Source organism: Eumetopias jubatus, unplaced genomic scaffold, assembly GCF_037043125.1.
Source record: "Eumetopias jubatus isolate StellerSeaLion01/CBP00866 unplaced genomic scaffold, mEumJub1_p1.0 scaffold_2, whole genome shotgun sequence".
NCBI lineage: Eukaryota > Metazoa > Chordata > Mammalia > Carnivora > Otariidae > Eumetopias > Eumetopias jubatus.
Genome location: NW_028274808.1, coordinates 157,411,120 through 157,424,999, shown reverse-complemented (window position 1 = coordinate 157,424,999; position 13,880 = coordinate 157,411,120). Strand labels below are relative to the sequence as shown.

The 13,880-nt window shown below is 42.8% G+C and overlaps 1 pseudogene; it reads right to left on the bottom strand.

The window, feature by feature from the left end:
• Nucleotides 1-11,195: 11,195 nt before the first annotated feature.
• Nucleotides 11,196-12,803, bottom strand: LOC114206676 (SUMO-activating enzyme subunit 2 pseudogene; annotated as a pseudogene).
• Between the last annotated feature and the right edge of the window lie 1,077 nt (nt 12,804-13,880).

Below are 13,880 nucleotides of genomic sequence, written 5' to 3'. Positions count from 1 at the left end.
AAATCACAACCCCGAAATCAAGATTCACATGCTCTTCTGACTGAGCCAGCCAGGTGCCTCTGGACCTTGACATTTAACAAGTAATTCACAGCATGGGTACTATTTCATACTCAGGTAAGCACGGTCATAATTGAGTGCTCATAGGGGACTTGGCAGCTTAATGTCAATGAAAAAGTCTCCTGGGGTCATGCTTCATTCATTTAACAAATATTTATGTAATGTTTTCTTTTTCTTTTCTTTTTTATTTTTTGACAGAGAGTGCACACACACACACACACACACACACACACACACACACATGCGAGCTTGGGGAGAGAGGGGAGGGGCAGAGAGGGAGGGAGAGAAATCTTAAGCAGATGTCAAGCCCAGCACAGAGCTCAATTTCACAACCCTGAGATCATGACCTGAGCCGAAATCAAGAGCCGGATGCCTAACCAACTGAGCCACCCACGTGCCCCCGAAGTACAAGTTTTAAAATTTAAGTCCAATTTATCTATTTTTACTCTTGTTGCTTGTGCTTTTGATGTCATAGCTAAGAAGTCTTTGCCTAACTTGAGTTCATGAAGATTTACTCCTCTATTTTTTTCTAAGAGTTTTATAGTTCTGGCTGTGATGTTTAAGTCTATAATCCATATGGGTTTAATTTTTGCATATAGTGTGACTAAAGGGTCCAATTTCATTCTTTACATGTGGATATCCAGTTTTCCCGGCATCATTTGTTGAAAAGACTATTTTTCCTCCCATTGAATTGTCTTGGCATTCTGGCCAAAAATCACTTGACCATAAATGTTAAAGTTTATTTCTGACTCTCAATTTTATTCTATTTATCTCTATGTTCATCCTTGTGCCAGTACCACACTTATGCCATGATTACTGTAGTTTTCCAGTAAGTGTTGAAATGAGGAAATGTGAGTCCTCCAACTTTGCTGTTTTCAGTCTATGATGTTTTGGCACCAAAAACATATCCTATCATCAAAGCCAAAATTCTAGGTAAAATAGTGAAATAGGCAATTTGGGGTAACCTCTCTCCCTTTTTGTGTTCCTTTGTATTCAGACTCTCCACGTGCTTTTCATCTATCTCTTCATCAAAAGTTTCTCTCTGGGGAAGAATACAATAAACTTTTTCTTATGTAGGTATAAATGACTAAAAAACCTTAAAGTTATTAGCATTCTCAGGAGAATTTGCTTTTCAAAAGAGGGGAACAAAAATGTCTTAAACCTGAAGAATCATTCTCTAATGGTAACATTTTCTTCATAAGTAGGCAGAGAAATCTCTTTTTATCAGCAGGGAAGTCCTCATACTGCATCTGAAATGACATGATGGATGGGCTGGTATATTGCCTATGCTCAAGGCTGGCTTTATCCAAAGTTAATTGATTTTTCTCTTCCCCAGTTGTGAGTTTTATACCCATTTCTTACTTGCTTGGTGACCTTGGAAAATTAACCTCTATGAACCTCAGTATTCTCTTAAGTAATATGGGGAAATCATGCTCACTGCAAAAATGTCTAGCATTTAACTGTCGAAAATAAGACTGACATACATTTTGACTCGACAGATACAACTCCAAAAAGCAAATGCCCTCATTATTCTCTCTTCAGGGAGAGGTACGTTTTTTATTAAAGTGATATAATTTCTTCCTTATAACCTCCCTAGTGATGGCATGGGAGAACCATTTAGGAAAGACAGGTTTTATTAAAAACTATCTGCGAAAATGGAATGGAGATTCTTAAATCCTCCCTTCAACACCAACAACAACTCCTGATTGTGGGACATTTTGCTCAGTCACCTCTGATAGGGAACCAGAGTTTGCATTTGATCACATTTGTGATGACATGTAGCTTTTTACTTGCCAAACTCTTTCCGAGGATCAATATATCTGATCCTCAGAACACTCCTTTGAGGCCAACATTATTGCCATGTTAGAGATGAAGAAACTGAGCTCAGAGTAACAGACTCGAGACCCAAACCTTCTTTCCATGCACTCCACCGATCTGTAAGGCTGAGAATGACCTTGGACCCTAAGACTGCCACCCACACCATTCCAGACCCCAGATACTGATCTACTCTTCGTTGTATACATTTTATTGGAGATTTTATTTGGTCAGGGGAGTTTTTCTCTTTCTAGCAGCTTCTTTGTTGTTATTTTTTAAAATTTTAATTCCAGTTCGTTAACATTGTTATGTTTGTTTCAGGTATATGATTTTTCTTTATTTTAGGATGGAAAATACAAAACACCTGCATATTTTTCTGAGTTGTTACGTGAACCAGGTGAGTCTCAGTGTTGCTAAGCCTGAAAACCTCCCGATCCTGATGCTGCTGTAGAGCAGGACCGGGCTCCTGCATCAAAGTGCCCTGGGAGCCTGGGTGAGAGCCGGGCGGGCCGCGCATTCCTGGACCTGTCCGGTAGATGGTAGCATTGTGCAGCCGATGCATCGTCTCCCGGGGCGCGCCCTTCTGTTTCCCTCCCCACCTTCCCAGTGCTTGGCTTCGAGGTGCAGGTAGCAGCGCCTCCGCGACTCCCCTGATGCTGCTGTGCTGCACTAGCTACAGATGGTCTGCGCCTGGCAGGTCACAACAGGTCTGAATCCACAGCACGGGGAGAACTCAGACTTAATCTGTTTTTGTGGCTCGGTGCGTATCCGTTGCTTTGGCTAACTGGCCCAGATCGTTTTCTATCCCCCCTCCTCTCTAGGAGAAACGTAGGGAAGGCTGATAAATGTCCCCCAATCTAAATGGTTTCCTTTCCCCACTCCTTTTGTGCTGTGAACTTTATCCTTAGAGGCTACCGTCCCCCCGCCGCCGCCGCTCACCCGCCCGGGTCGCCCCTCTCGCTCAGGGTCTTCTGCCAACAGAGGCTCCGTGTGCCCTACGATGTCGACTATAAGCCACTAGAGGGCACCATCGTCACGCGCTGCGCTGGAGCCGTGCAGGGAAGGCGGCGGGCTAGGTCCGGTGCGTTTCCTGTCCTAGACTTGACCTTGGGACCCGCAACTGCCTGTGTTGGAGGCAGTCCCTCTTCCTGACCAAGTGGGGTCTTTCACAGGGTGCTCCGGATCCCATACCTTCAGAAATCTCAGTCCATCTATCCTCCCCCTTCTCGCTTGTTTCTCAACCTCTCTGAATAGATTGACTCTTTCCCGCCAGCTTTTAAAGATTTTTATTTATTTATTTATTTGAGACAGAGAGAATGAGAGAGAGAGAGAGAGAGAGAGCACACGAGAGGGGGGAGGGTCAGAGGGAGAAGCAGACTCTCCGCTGAGCAGGGAGCCCGATGCGGGACTCAATGCGGGGACTCCTGGATCATGACCTGAGCCGAAGGCAATCGCTCAACCAACTGAGCCACCCAGGCGCCCTCCCACCAGCTTTTAAACATCTTAAAGTAAACTTTATCTTGGAGGAAAAAAAATCTCTGTAACACCAAGTTCCTCTCGGCTGTTAACCTCTATCTCTCAGGGCACCCCCCCCATGCCCACCCCAACCAACCGGTGGTTTGCTAACTTCCTCAATCCTCTTCCACCCTCTCCTCTCCACGTTTCAGAAGCTCATCCTTGCTGGAAGAGATCTCTTTAGATTTGACACACTCTCCCTTCCTCCAAACTCTATCCCACCTTGGCTAGGTCTTGGTTTTAAGACTTCCACTGCTCTGGCTCTTCCTTCCTCTTCTTCAGGAATTTTCTTCCTTGCCAACTCTTTCCACGTCCCTGGTCCCAGCATTCTGTCTTTAGGCCTCCTTCTCACTTTGCTCAACCTCCCAGAACCCATTTATGTGCATAGAGCCAAAGCCCGCCTCCACCTCTCCACTACCCCCATTTATTGCTCACTAATCCTGATGATGACCACATTTTCATCTCCAGTCAAAAATTCTCTTTTAAGCTACAGACCCATGTCTTCATTTTGCCAGACTAACAGGGGCTGCTTGGAATAATGTTGAGAAAGCAGTCTCTGGGCTATTCCGTTGAGGATGGTGGGCAATATTTGTCTCCTATATAGCAATGCTTGACCTCCAGACACCTCATGCTTCTCTTTCAAGGCTTGTCTGAGATTGAAAAATGTCCTTACCTTGTGCTTAATTAAAGATGCAGCCACTGAATCTAACCGTCCCTTCTCCTTCCACCCTCCAATCGAGGGAACCTGGCCACATGATCTGAACCTCTATCTTAGTCCTGGCTGGTTGGCCTGGGACAGGATACCTGGTCCAAAGCTATAAAACTGGGGTGGGAATGGGCTGACCAGAGCTGTCTTTTGAGATTCTTAGGACTGGAACACTGAAAGAAATGTTCTAGTTATATACGGAGAGCTCAGCTGAAAAGTCACATAAATCAGGGGAGGGGGCATGTGAAAGATAAGCTATCTGAGGCAGTGGGCTGTGTAGAAGCAGGAAGAAAGAGGCGAGGGTTAGAGCCCCAGAATGTCCCCATTTCAATTTTTCAAGAAACCCAGCAGTCTTCTCTGCCCTTGATTTCTGAACACAGGTTTTTCTATATTCTTTCAGTAGCTGCTTCACCTTGAGCCAGTCCAGAACTGTAGCTAATTGATGAAGAAGTAGAGGGCCGAAAAGCACAGAAAAAACAGACAGGCAGCAGAGAGGGCTGGCAGGGTTGAGCAGGCATCCCCACTGGACTGACAGAAGCTGGGGGGTTTAGCGTCTGGTGGTGATGGTGGCAGAAGCAGAGGCTGAGGTCCCCATGGGGAACTTACCCCTTCTGTTGCTGAGAATCTCCTCATCCTACCTACCCCTGGATCTTAGGCAGGTTGGTCAGCAATGGCTCTAAAAGTCTAATGTTTTTCGAAAGTATCACAAGGCTTGTGGCATGGGGTAATACCCAAAGACACAGCAGCATGAACATTTATTGACTGTCTGTTTTTGTCAGGAACAGAGGTGGTTTCTGGGGAGATTGAGGTGAATGATATGGTCCCTGCCCTCAAGGAGCTCACAGTCCCTCAGAGAACACAAACATCTACATGTAACACAGGGTGAAAATACTAAAGTAGAAGTATGTACAAAATGCTACAAGAATTTAAGAGAAGGAGTCATTAATTCTGCCTTTGATGGGGGTGGGAAGGAAACAGGGAGACCTTCAAAGGGGAAGTGACTTTTGACCTGGACCTTGAAGGATGAGTGGAATTTGTCAGAGTCGAGGGGTTTGCATTCTGGGGACAGAGAGCAGAGGCTCAGAGATATACAAGCACATGGTGTATAGGAAGACTTGTGGTATTGCACTATGTGGGGTGGGGGTGGCCATGTTAGGGGCAGCAGACAATAGGGAAAAGGCAGGTGAGGGCCAAAATGTGAAGGGCCTTGAATGTCATGATTAGGAGCTTGGACTTCATCCTCACGACACTGTGGACCCAAAAATGTTCTTAATCAGGGAGTTGTGTAATCAGAGCTGCCTTAGGAAGGAAAACTGGAGGCTGTATAGAGGTTGTCTGCAGGGAGGAGAGAGTATAGAAGGTCAGTCACAGGATGGCTTGATCTCAGCGGTGTCTGACACTCTCTAGCAATATCCTGGAGCTAAGGTAGGAACGTGGGTAGGTCATAAATTATAACTGATTAGAAGGCCATACTCAAAGAAAGCTGAGGAATCCAGGCATGCTATTATCAACATGGAAGGTCAGTGGTTCTATTGCTATGCCATGGGATGCTGTATTCATTCATTCATTCATTCATTCAGCAAATATGCACTGACTATCACTCCAGACTAAGTGTGGCACTGGGTACCATGATGAGAAAGCAGGTGTGGCCCTTGCTGTCATGGAATCTTTCAGTGAATAAGGGAGACAGCTATTAATCAGATAATTTCATGACTGAGTACATGAGTTTCCCACTTGGAAGGAAAAGAATATGTTCTGTGAGTACATAACAAGGAACTCACCCTGGCCTCAGCTTGAGCGAGATGTGAAGGACTGTTGGGAGTTCACCCGAGGAAGGCAGGTTTCAGGAAAGGGAGCAAATGTGGCAAGGCCCTGTGGCCCAAGAGAGCATGGTATGGCTGACAAAGTGGGAGCCTGAGTGTGAGAGGAACTGCTGGAAGAGACAGGGACCAAGCTGTGCGAACTTGTCTTGTCGGGGTCAAGCTTAAGATAAAGTATTTGTCAGTGCCTGGCTGGCTCAGTTGAGAGAGCATGCAACTCTTGATTGCAAGGTTGTTTGAGCCCCATGTTGGGAGTGGAGCCTACTTAAAGAAATGATTTCTAAAAAAAAAAAAAAAAAAGATAAAGTATTTGTTTGAGGTGAACAGGTCAGTTAACTAAGAATGACATAGAGGTTGGGGGGAAAGTGGAAAATCTGAATTGCAGAATCAAGATCCAAGAAAATGTCACAGGTCTAAATGAAAAGTGCTGGAATTCAAAGAAATAACCAGTGTTGGCGAGGATGTGGAGAAAAAGGAACCCTCCTGTACTGTTGGTGGGACTAAAAATTGATACAGCAACTGTTGAAAACAGTATGGAGGCTCCTCAAAAAACTGAAAAACTATATGATCCAGTAATTCCACTACTGGGTATTTATCCAAAGAAAACAAAAAGACTGAAAAGATCTATGCACTCCTGTGTTTATTGCAGTATTTACAATAGTCAAGATATGGAAGCAACCCAAGTGTCCATGAATAGATGAACAGATAAAGAAGATGTGGTGTGTACAACACACACACACACACACACAGAGAGAGAGAGAGAGAGAGAGGAATATTACAGGGCCATAAAGAAGGATGAGATTTTTGCCAGTTGTGGTAACATTAATGAACTTAGAGGGTATTTTATGCCAAGTGAATTAAGTTAGACTGAGAAAGACAAACACTATATGATTTCACTCATATGTGGAATCTAAAAAACAAATGAATAAACAAACAAAAAGCAGAATCAGACCTATAAATACAGAGAACAAACTGTGGTTGCCAGGGGGATGAGGAGATGGGCAAAATGGGTGAGGGGCGATGGGAGACATGGGCTTCCAGTTTTGGAATGAATAAGTTAGGGGAATAAGAAGGACAGTGGAGGGAATATAGTCAGTGATATTGTAATAGGGATGTTTGGTGGCAGGTGGTAGACAACTAGTGAGCAGAGCATGGAGAGAAGTTGAGACACTATGTTGCACATCTGAAATGAATGTAACATTGTGGGTCAACTGCACCCAAAAACATTTTTTTAAAAGTGATGGGGTTCAACACATGTAAAGTTCTACAGTTAGGTTAAAATTTTTTAATTGACTTTCAAAGATTTATGTTTAAGGATGTTTATCTCTGCATATGTATAATAGTAAAAAATATGGAAAACGAACTCTCACGATAGGAAAATGTTTATATATCCTATGTATACAAAATTGGGTTCAAATGCTAGCTTCTCCATTTACTAGCCATGACATTAACAAGTTACACAACCTCTTTATGCCTCAGTTTCCTTATCTAGCTATCTTCCTTATCTAGCTACATAAGCACTACACAAGTCTTAGTTGTTATTATTACCTATTAATATTATGTTTCCAAATATGGGTAATGTCAGAAAATGCTCCAGTATATGGTTGGCTCTTGAATAACATGTGTGTTAGGGATGCTGACTTCCCCATGCAGCTGAAAATCCACATATCACTTTTGACTCCCCAAAACTTAATTACTAGTAGAGCCTATGGTTGACCAGAAGCCCTACTGATAACATAATCAGTTAACCCATATTTTGTGTTATATGCTGTATTCTTATAAAAAGTAAGCTAAAGAAAAAATATTATTAGTTATAAGAGAGATAAAATATATTTATAGTGCTGGACTATATTTATTGAAAAAAATCCATATGTAAGTGGACCCACGCAGTTCAAACCTGTGTTATTCAAGGGTCAACTGTATAATGTTAAGTGGGAACAAAATCTACATTATGAAGTTTAATCCCCTTTTGTTACACACCATGTGGGTTTATATTTTTGTATAGTGTGTAGCTTCTGCTTTGTCAGCTTGGGGTATAAAATATGGTCATGTCTCCAGTGAACCCAGCAGAGGCCCTATCTCACTCAGCATGAAAATGTTCTTCTCTTTCTCAGTGATCCCCTTCTTGTGATGTACTTAAGGCTCCTCTGCCCACTTTATTCAGACTAAAGAATACGTGCCTTGTGGAGAGTGCCCAGGAGAATCTTAGTCCACTGTGGGCTGGATTTGCTTCTTCCAATATTGGTGTTTAGTGACCACTCCCTGGGGCTCTCCCTGGCTGTGCTATCACAGCTGGTCAGGCGATAGTTCTCACTGTGCTGGGAAGAGGAGATTTCTTCTCACGGTTCTGTGCCAATAATGGCCTGGGCTCCCAGGGTTTCAGTTTCTTAGTGTGCCCTCATATACAGTATTCTAAAACCCATGGTGCCCAGGTCACTGCTGCAGTAGAGGGTTCCTGTCTGGGCTACGTGTTATGTCTAAACTAAAACACCAACACTTCGGTAATCTGGGCTCCTGTGTAAGACTAACGGACTCATCAGAGATGTTGAAAACTAGTGAAGCCAAGAAGAAGTAGTTGGGGTCTTGATTTCTTTTCTCCTAGGAAGCTTCTAGGCTCCCTCTCAGATTGGCTCACCTACTTTCCAGTGACATTTGCCTTTACTAGCAGTGGGGTGAGATGGGCAGCCTTTGTCAAGAAACATGTTTCATGACAAAGAACATTGTTGCCTTATGATGGGTGCCTCTGCCTTACATCTGCAAACTTGAAGAAACTGTCCATGTGATTGTTTCCAGAACAAAAATGTGTCCCAAGATGACTTGTTAGACATGGAAGTGGCTGGCAACTTTTAACTTGCAGATTTTCTTGCTAACAAAAAATTTTAAATTCTGTCTCATCAGGGACACTGCTGCATATTCATGAAAAAGAAATTGACTGGAAAGAGCTATATCACAATATTAACCGTGCTTACCTCTGGGTGGTGGGATTCCAATGGGCTGTTTTCTTTTTAATATATTTTGTTTTGTTTTCCAGATTTTTGACAATGAATATGTATTACTTTCACAATTAGAATCATAGATTCTGCCAATACATTTATTTAAAAAAAAAAACATAGTCATTTGAACAGATACCAGATGGGGACATCTGTGTGAATTTTTACCCCTAGATCCGTCCCAGTTATTCCAAATGACAACCCCATTTTCTGCAGGCAGTTATGGCTCTCCCATACTACCACTGAGAGGTCAGTGGGTCTGTTATACAAGAGTTGCATATGGCAACAAAGAGGGAGGTTTCGCATTAGCCTTTGTGTTGGGCTCTACCTCAGAGTTCCAAGCCCTTCAACCACTCCTCTACATATTCTGCCATTGGGAGGTATGTATGAGATCCCCAAGACTACCATTTGGAGATTTGCTTGAAGGACTCACAGAACTCAGAAAAGCTGTTATATTCATAGGTACGGTTACTTAGAGTGAAAGGATACCACAAAGGAAACCTGCAAAGGAAAAAGGTGTATAGGGTGCAGTTCAGGAGAAACCAGGTGTGAGCCTCTAGTTGTCCTCATCCAATGGAGTTGCACAGATACCACTCAATTCCCCCAGCAGTGATTTGTGACAACACACATGAAGTATTGCCAACTTGAGCCTTGGTGTCCACGGTTTGAGGGGTCAGTCATGTAGGCATAGAGTGCTTGTATAACTGACCTTAGCTACTCAGTCTCCAGCCTCCCCAGAGTATGGCCCAGGATCTCAGGCAAACAAAAATAGGCATTTACCGTATTTTACATTGTTAACATAGACTGTCATGGCCCTGGGCCCCAGGTATGCAAAGATACTCTTCTTAGGTAGGATATTCCAAGGGCTTACAGGTTATCTCTCCATAACTGGTTAAGGACGAATCCTTTCTTTCTTCCTTTTTTTAAATTTTATTTATTTGAGAGAGAGAGAGAGAGAGCACGTGTGGCATGTGAGCACAAGCAGGGGAAGGGGCTAAGAGAGAGGGAGAAGCAGACTCTGCACTGAGCAGGAGCCCGAGGGGATGGGGGCTCCATCCCAGTAAGAGTGAGTCCTTTCTTTGAAATGTGCAGAGTTTGAGCACCCCAAGCCTGCTGAGTTAACCTTTTACTGCACAGGAGATGAGGTTTTACAAGCTTGGGCCTAGTTCCCTTTTGTCTGAATCTCTTGGATACTTAGAGTTTTCCTATTTTTCACCCCTTTTCTAGATCATGGTTTTGTTCTTCTCCTGACTTTATACGCTCTCTGAGGGCCTGGTGGAGGCAGGATTCCGCATAGGACCTTGGGTTAGCTTGACATTCTCATGGTCAATATTTTATATCTCTGAAGCTGCGTTCCAGCTCTTGTCTTCCCACAGGTCTCTGTGAGACCCCTGGAGATGGGTTGCATGGGCTATGTGTCTGCTTGGATTAGGGTTTGGACAGTTGATGGCCTATACTGGTCCCACAGCTCTGCCCACACAGTCCTGTGTCCCTCCAAACCTGGGTCCAGTTCCTTTCTCCTGTGATGAATGCCACTATCTTGTAAAGTAACTTACTCCCTGCTGGGTGCAAATCTTTAACATATATGAAAGTCCTGTGTGAGGTTGATCAGAAGTTTCTGTTTTTTAACAAGTATGCAGATGCCATTTATTTGGTTCATAAGTACAATATAGTCGTAATTGAGTTTTAAGAAACATCAAATATAAATAACCCCAAACTGTAACAATACACAAAAAATGGCTTCGTACACAGACACACCAAGCACTACAAGCTGAAAACTTGAGTAAATTAACATTGTTTTACATGAATATACATAGTGCCAGCTAACATTTAAAAACAAGTTTCAGTGCATAGCACTTGATACTTTTTTGAATCTGTTTCAGTCAGTTAAGATTATGAAAATGGTTAGATCTAGGTTAAAAAAAATTCTTCTAACCAAAAATAAAGGCATACTATTTATAACCGAGTATCAACTTTACTAAACTAAAATATTTTAAAACTGTTAAATGATACCTAAGGGTATTGACATTAAAAAGGCAACATGCATTGGGTTGTTTCATCTCATGACTGGTCATGCACACACTTTGTTCAAGGGTTTTAAAACTATATTCCTACTTTCAATACAATGTTTATAATTGTTCTAGCAAAATGAATGCTTTTTTAAAGGGAGCAGAATCATCTTCAAGTCACTGGTGTCAATTTTTTCCCTTTGGAACAAAGCACATGACAAATAATCTGGTTCTGCCCAGATGATCTACTACAGCAAGAGGTTCTGTTTAGAGGCATTTCTGTTCAATCTAAACCTATAACATCATCAGGCTCTTCTGTCTGTTCTGTACGTGACCTCTCTGCACTGATATTCTTTTTCTCATCTAATTTCCTCTCTCGACTTCTCTCTTCTTCACTGATGTCAACATCATCTAAAGGACCTTCTTCATCTGAATCAACCATGAGCACATCATCTTGCTCTCGTGCAGTGGATGTGGATGTGGAAGGCTGAGCTCCAACGTCACTGCCATTGGTTATGCTTTTGGCAGCATCTTCAGCTTGTTTGGGCCCCATGTCTTCTGGGGCACCACCAACAACTTCAAATTCAACACCCTTCCCTAGGTCCTCACTATGAAGGACGTTCCTCAGTGAAGCATAGTCCTGGAGGAAGTCATCTGCTTGAAGCAGGCTCCCATGTCCAATTCCAAATTCTGACAGCTTTTTGTGATTATTAGCTTCTGTCTCTCCCTCTTCTGAAGATATTAGGATTGTTCCTCTCCTGTCTTCAATTTGGACATCTGGTGCTACCATAGCAAATTTTTCTTTTACTATCTTATCCTGTAATGTGAGAACAGTCACCTCTGGCTTGCTGGCATGTAATGTAACAGTTAGGGTTGGGAGGATCTTGTGCACAAGGCACAAGAAACCTCTTTCTAGGGTTTGGTTGATTATTCAAACAAATTGTTCTACACTGGTCTGTTTTTCCTGATAAAATCTTTAATCCCTCTAATACTATTAACCCAGCAATCACTGCATTAGTTGTAGAGATGGCAGGAATAATGTCCCCTGCCATTGATTTTATATCAAATCTGCTCTTCATATTCATAATGAAAATATGCATCCTGAGGTTTGCAGCAGAGGTAACAAAAAGCATTGCAGATGGGTCATCCCTGTCCCATATGAGCTCAGCTCCATCCCCTTTTTCTGCTAAATTAACTCTCGAAGTCTCAGTGCTCTTTGAAAAAAGATGTGCATAGCTCTTTACATCTAGAAACTGCTGGTCTTTCAGACCTAACTGGGGTTCATTTTGTTGATCTGATGTATTTGTTTCTTCTCCTTGACTTTGTACTTCAGCCCTGTCCAATGGAGGCTTCCTTTTCCACCATAGTTTGTCCATTGTCGACAGATACTGGGTATCATCTTTAAAAAGTGTGGTAAAAAGTTTAACCAGATCATAGCCCATTCCTTAGTGGAAATATGTTTAATGTCACCATCTTCATTAGATACTCTGGCTCTGGCTTCAGCTTCCACTAGTTCCCAGGAAGCTTCAGGTCAGCTCTGTCAGGGCTACTTCTTGATCAGCATCTTCTTCTCCAAACAGCTGGTTGAACAAATACTTTACCCAAATGATGCAACATATAGGTTCTGAAGGTATATTGTCAATTTTACAGCCAGGAAAATTTCTCTGGGTAGGTTTGGGATGACATTCATAACACTCAGTTACACCGTTTTTGATGGTCATTACTTGCCCAAGGTAACCCACTTTCAAGAGGAACATCAGCTGCCAGACATATCCTATTAACATGGTTGTGGGCAGCTCTGTTGTCTAAAGCATTCATAGCCAATATTCAACAATATAAATTGTTGAAAAAATTCCACATTATACTCAGGGTTCATGATGCTGTTGGGTAAAACTGTAGTACACTTTCTTTGGCAACCTGGGTCCTTGAACTTCCAACATGTTTCTTTTGAAACAAAACCTGTCTGTTGAGGTTGCTAACATTGATAGTATCCAGGTCGAAGTGGGAGAAGCTGGTGAGCATGTGGCTTTTGAGGAGCTCACAGCTGATGCCACCCACATCCACCAACAGCACCTGGCCCCTGGCCATGGCCTTGACCAGCTCCTGGGGCCTGATCACAAGTTGTTTTTTTGAGAGGGAGAGAGAGACAGAGTGAGCACTAGCGTGTGTGAGCAGGGAGGGGAGGGGCAGGGGGAGAGGGAGAGAGAGAATCTTAAGCAGGCTCTATGCCCAGTGTGGAGCCTGACTCACAACCCTGAGATCATGACCTGAGGCAAAACCAAGAGTCAGACAATTGACTGAACCACCCAGGGGCTCACTGATCATGTTTTAATGAAAGAACCGGGAGGTAGTCATTAAGAAAATATTAGGCAGTATAGCATTTTGGGAAGAATGACAGCTTTGAATTCAAACAGGGCTGAATTTGAATCCTTGCTTAGCTATTTCCGAGTTCTATGAACTTGAGCAAGTTGTTTGCTTTCTGAATTTTTTCATCTATAAAATGGGATTATTAAAATTGGCTGTGCTTATGATTAGAAATAACATATGCAAAGTGGCTAGCCCAGTATCTGGCATATGGTAGGCTGCAATGAATAGTAGCTACTACTCCTATTATTTTGCTATGATAACAGAGTAGGCATTTCTAGATCAAAGAAGGTAGTTTCATTTGGGACACATGTTCACTTTGGAGCATTCCACTCTAAGATTCTAAGATGTGTGGGTGTGTTTGTGTGTATTCATGTGAGTGTATATGATTGAACATTAGCAGTCTTTCCAAAGATGGTGGTCAGGAGGGCAAAGAGTCTGGAAAACATGTCATATGAAGGAAATGGGGATATTTAACTTGGAAAAAAGACAGCTTAGCTTGCGCTGCCTTTAAATATTTGCTAGTTACCATTTAGAAGCAGAAGTAGACACGTGTGGTGTAGAGATCCAAAGGAGCTGCCCAATAGGTAAACTCTAGGAAGGC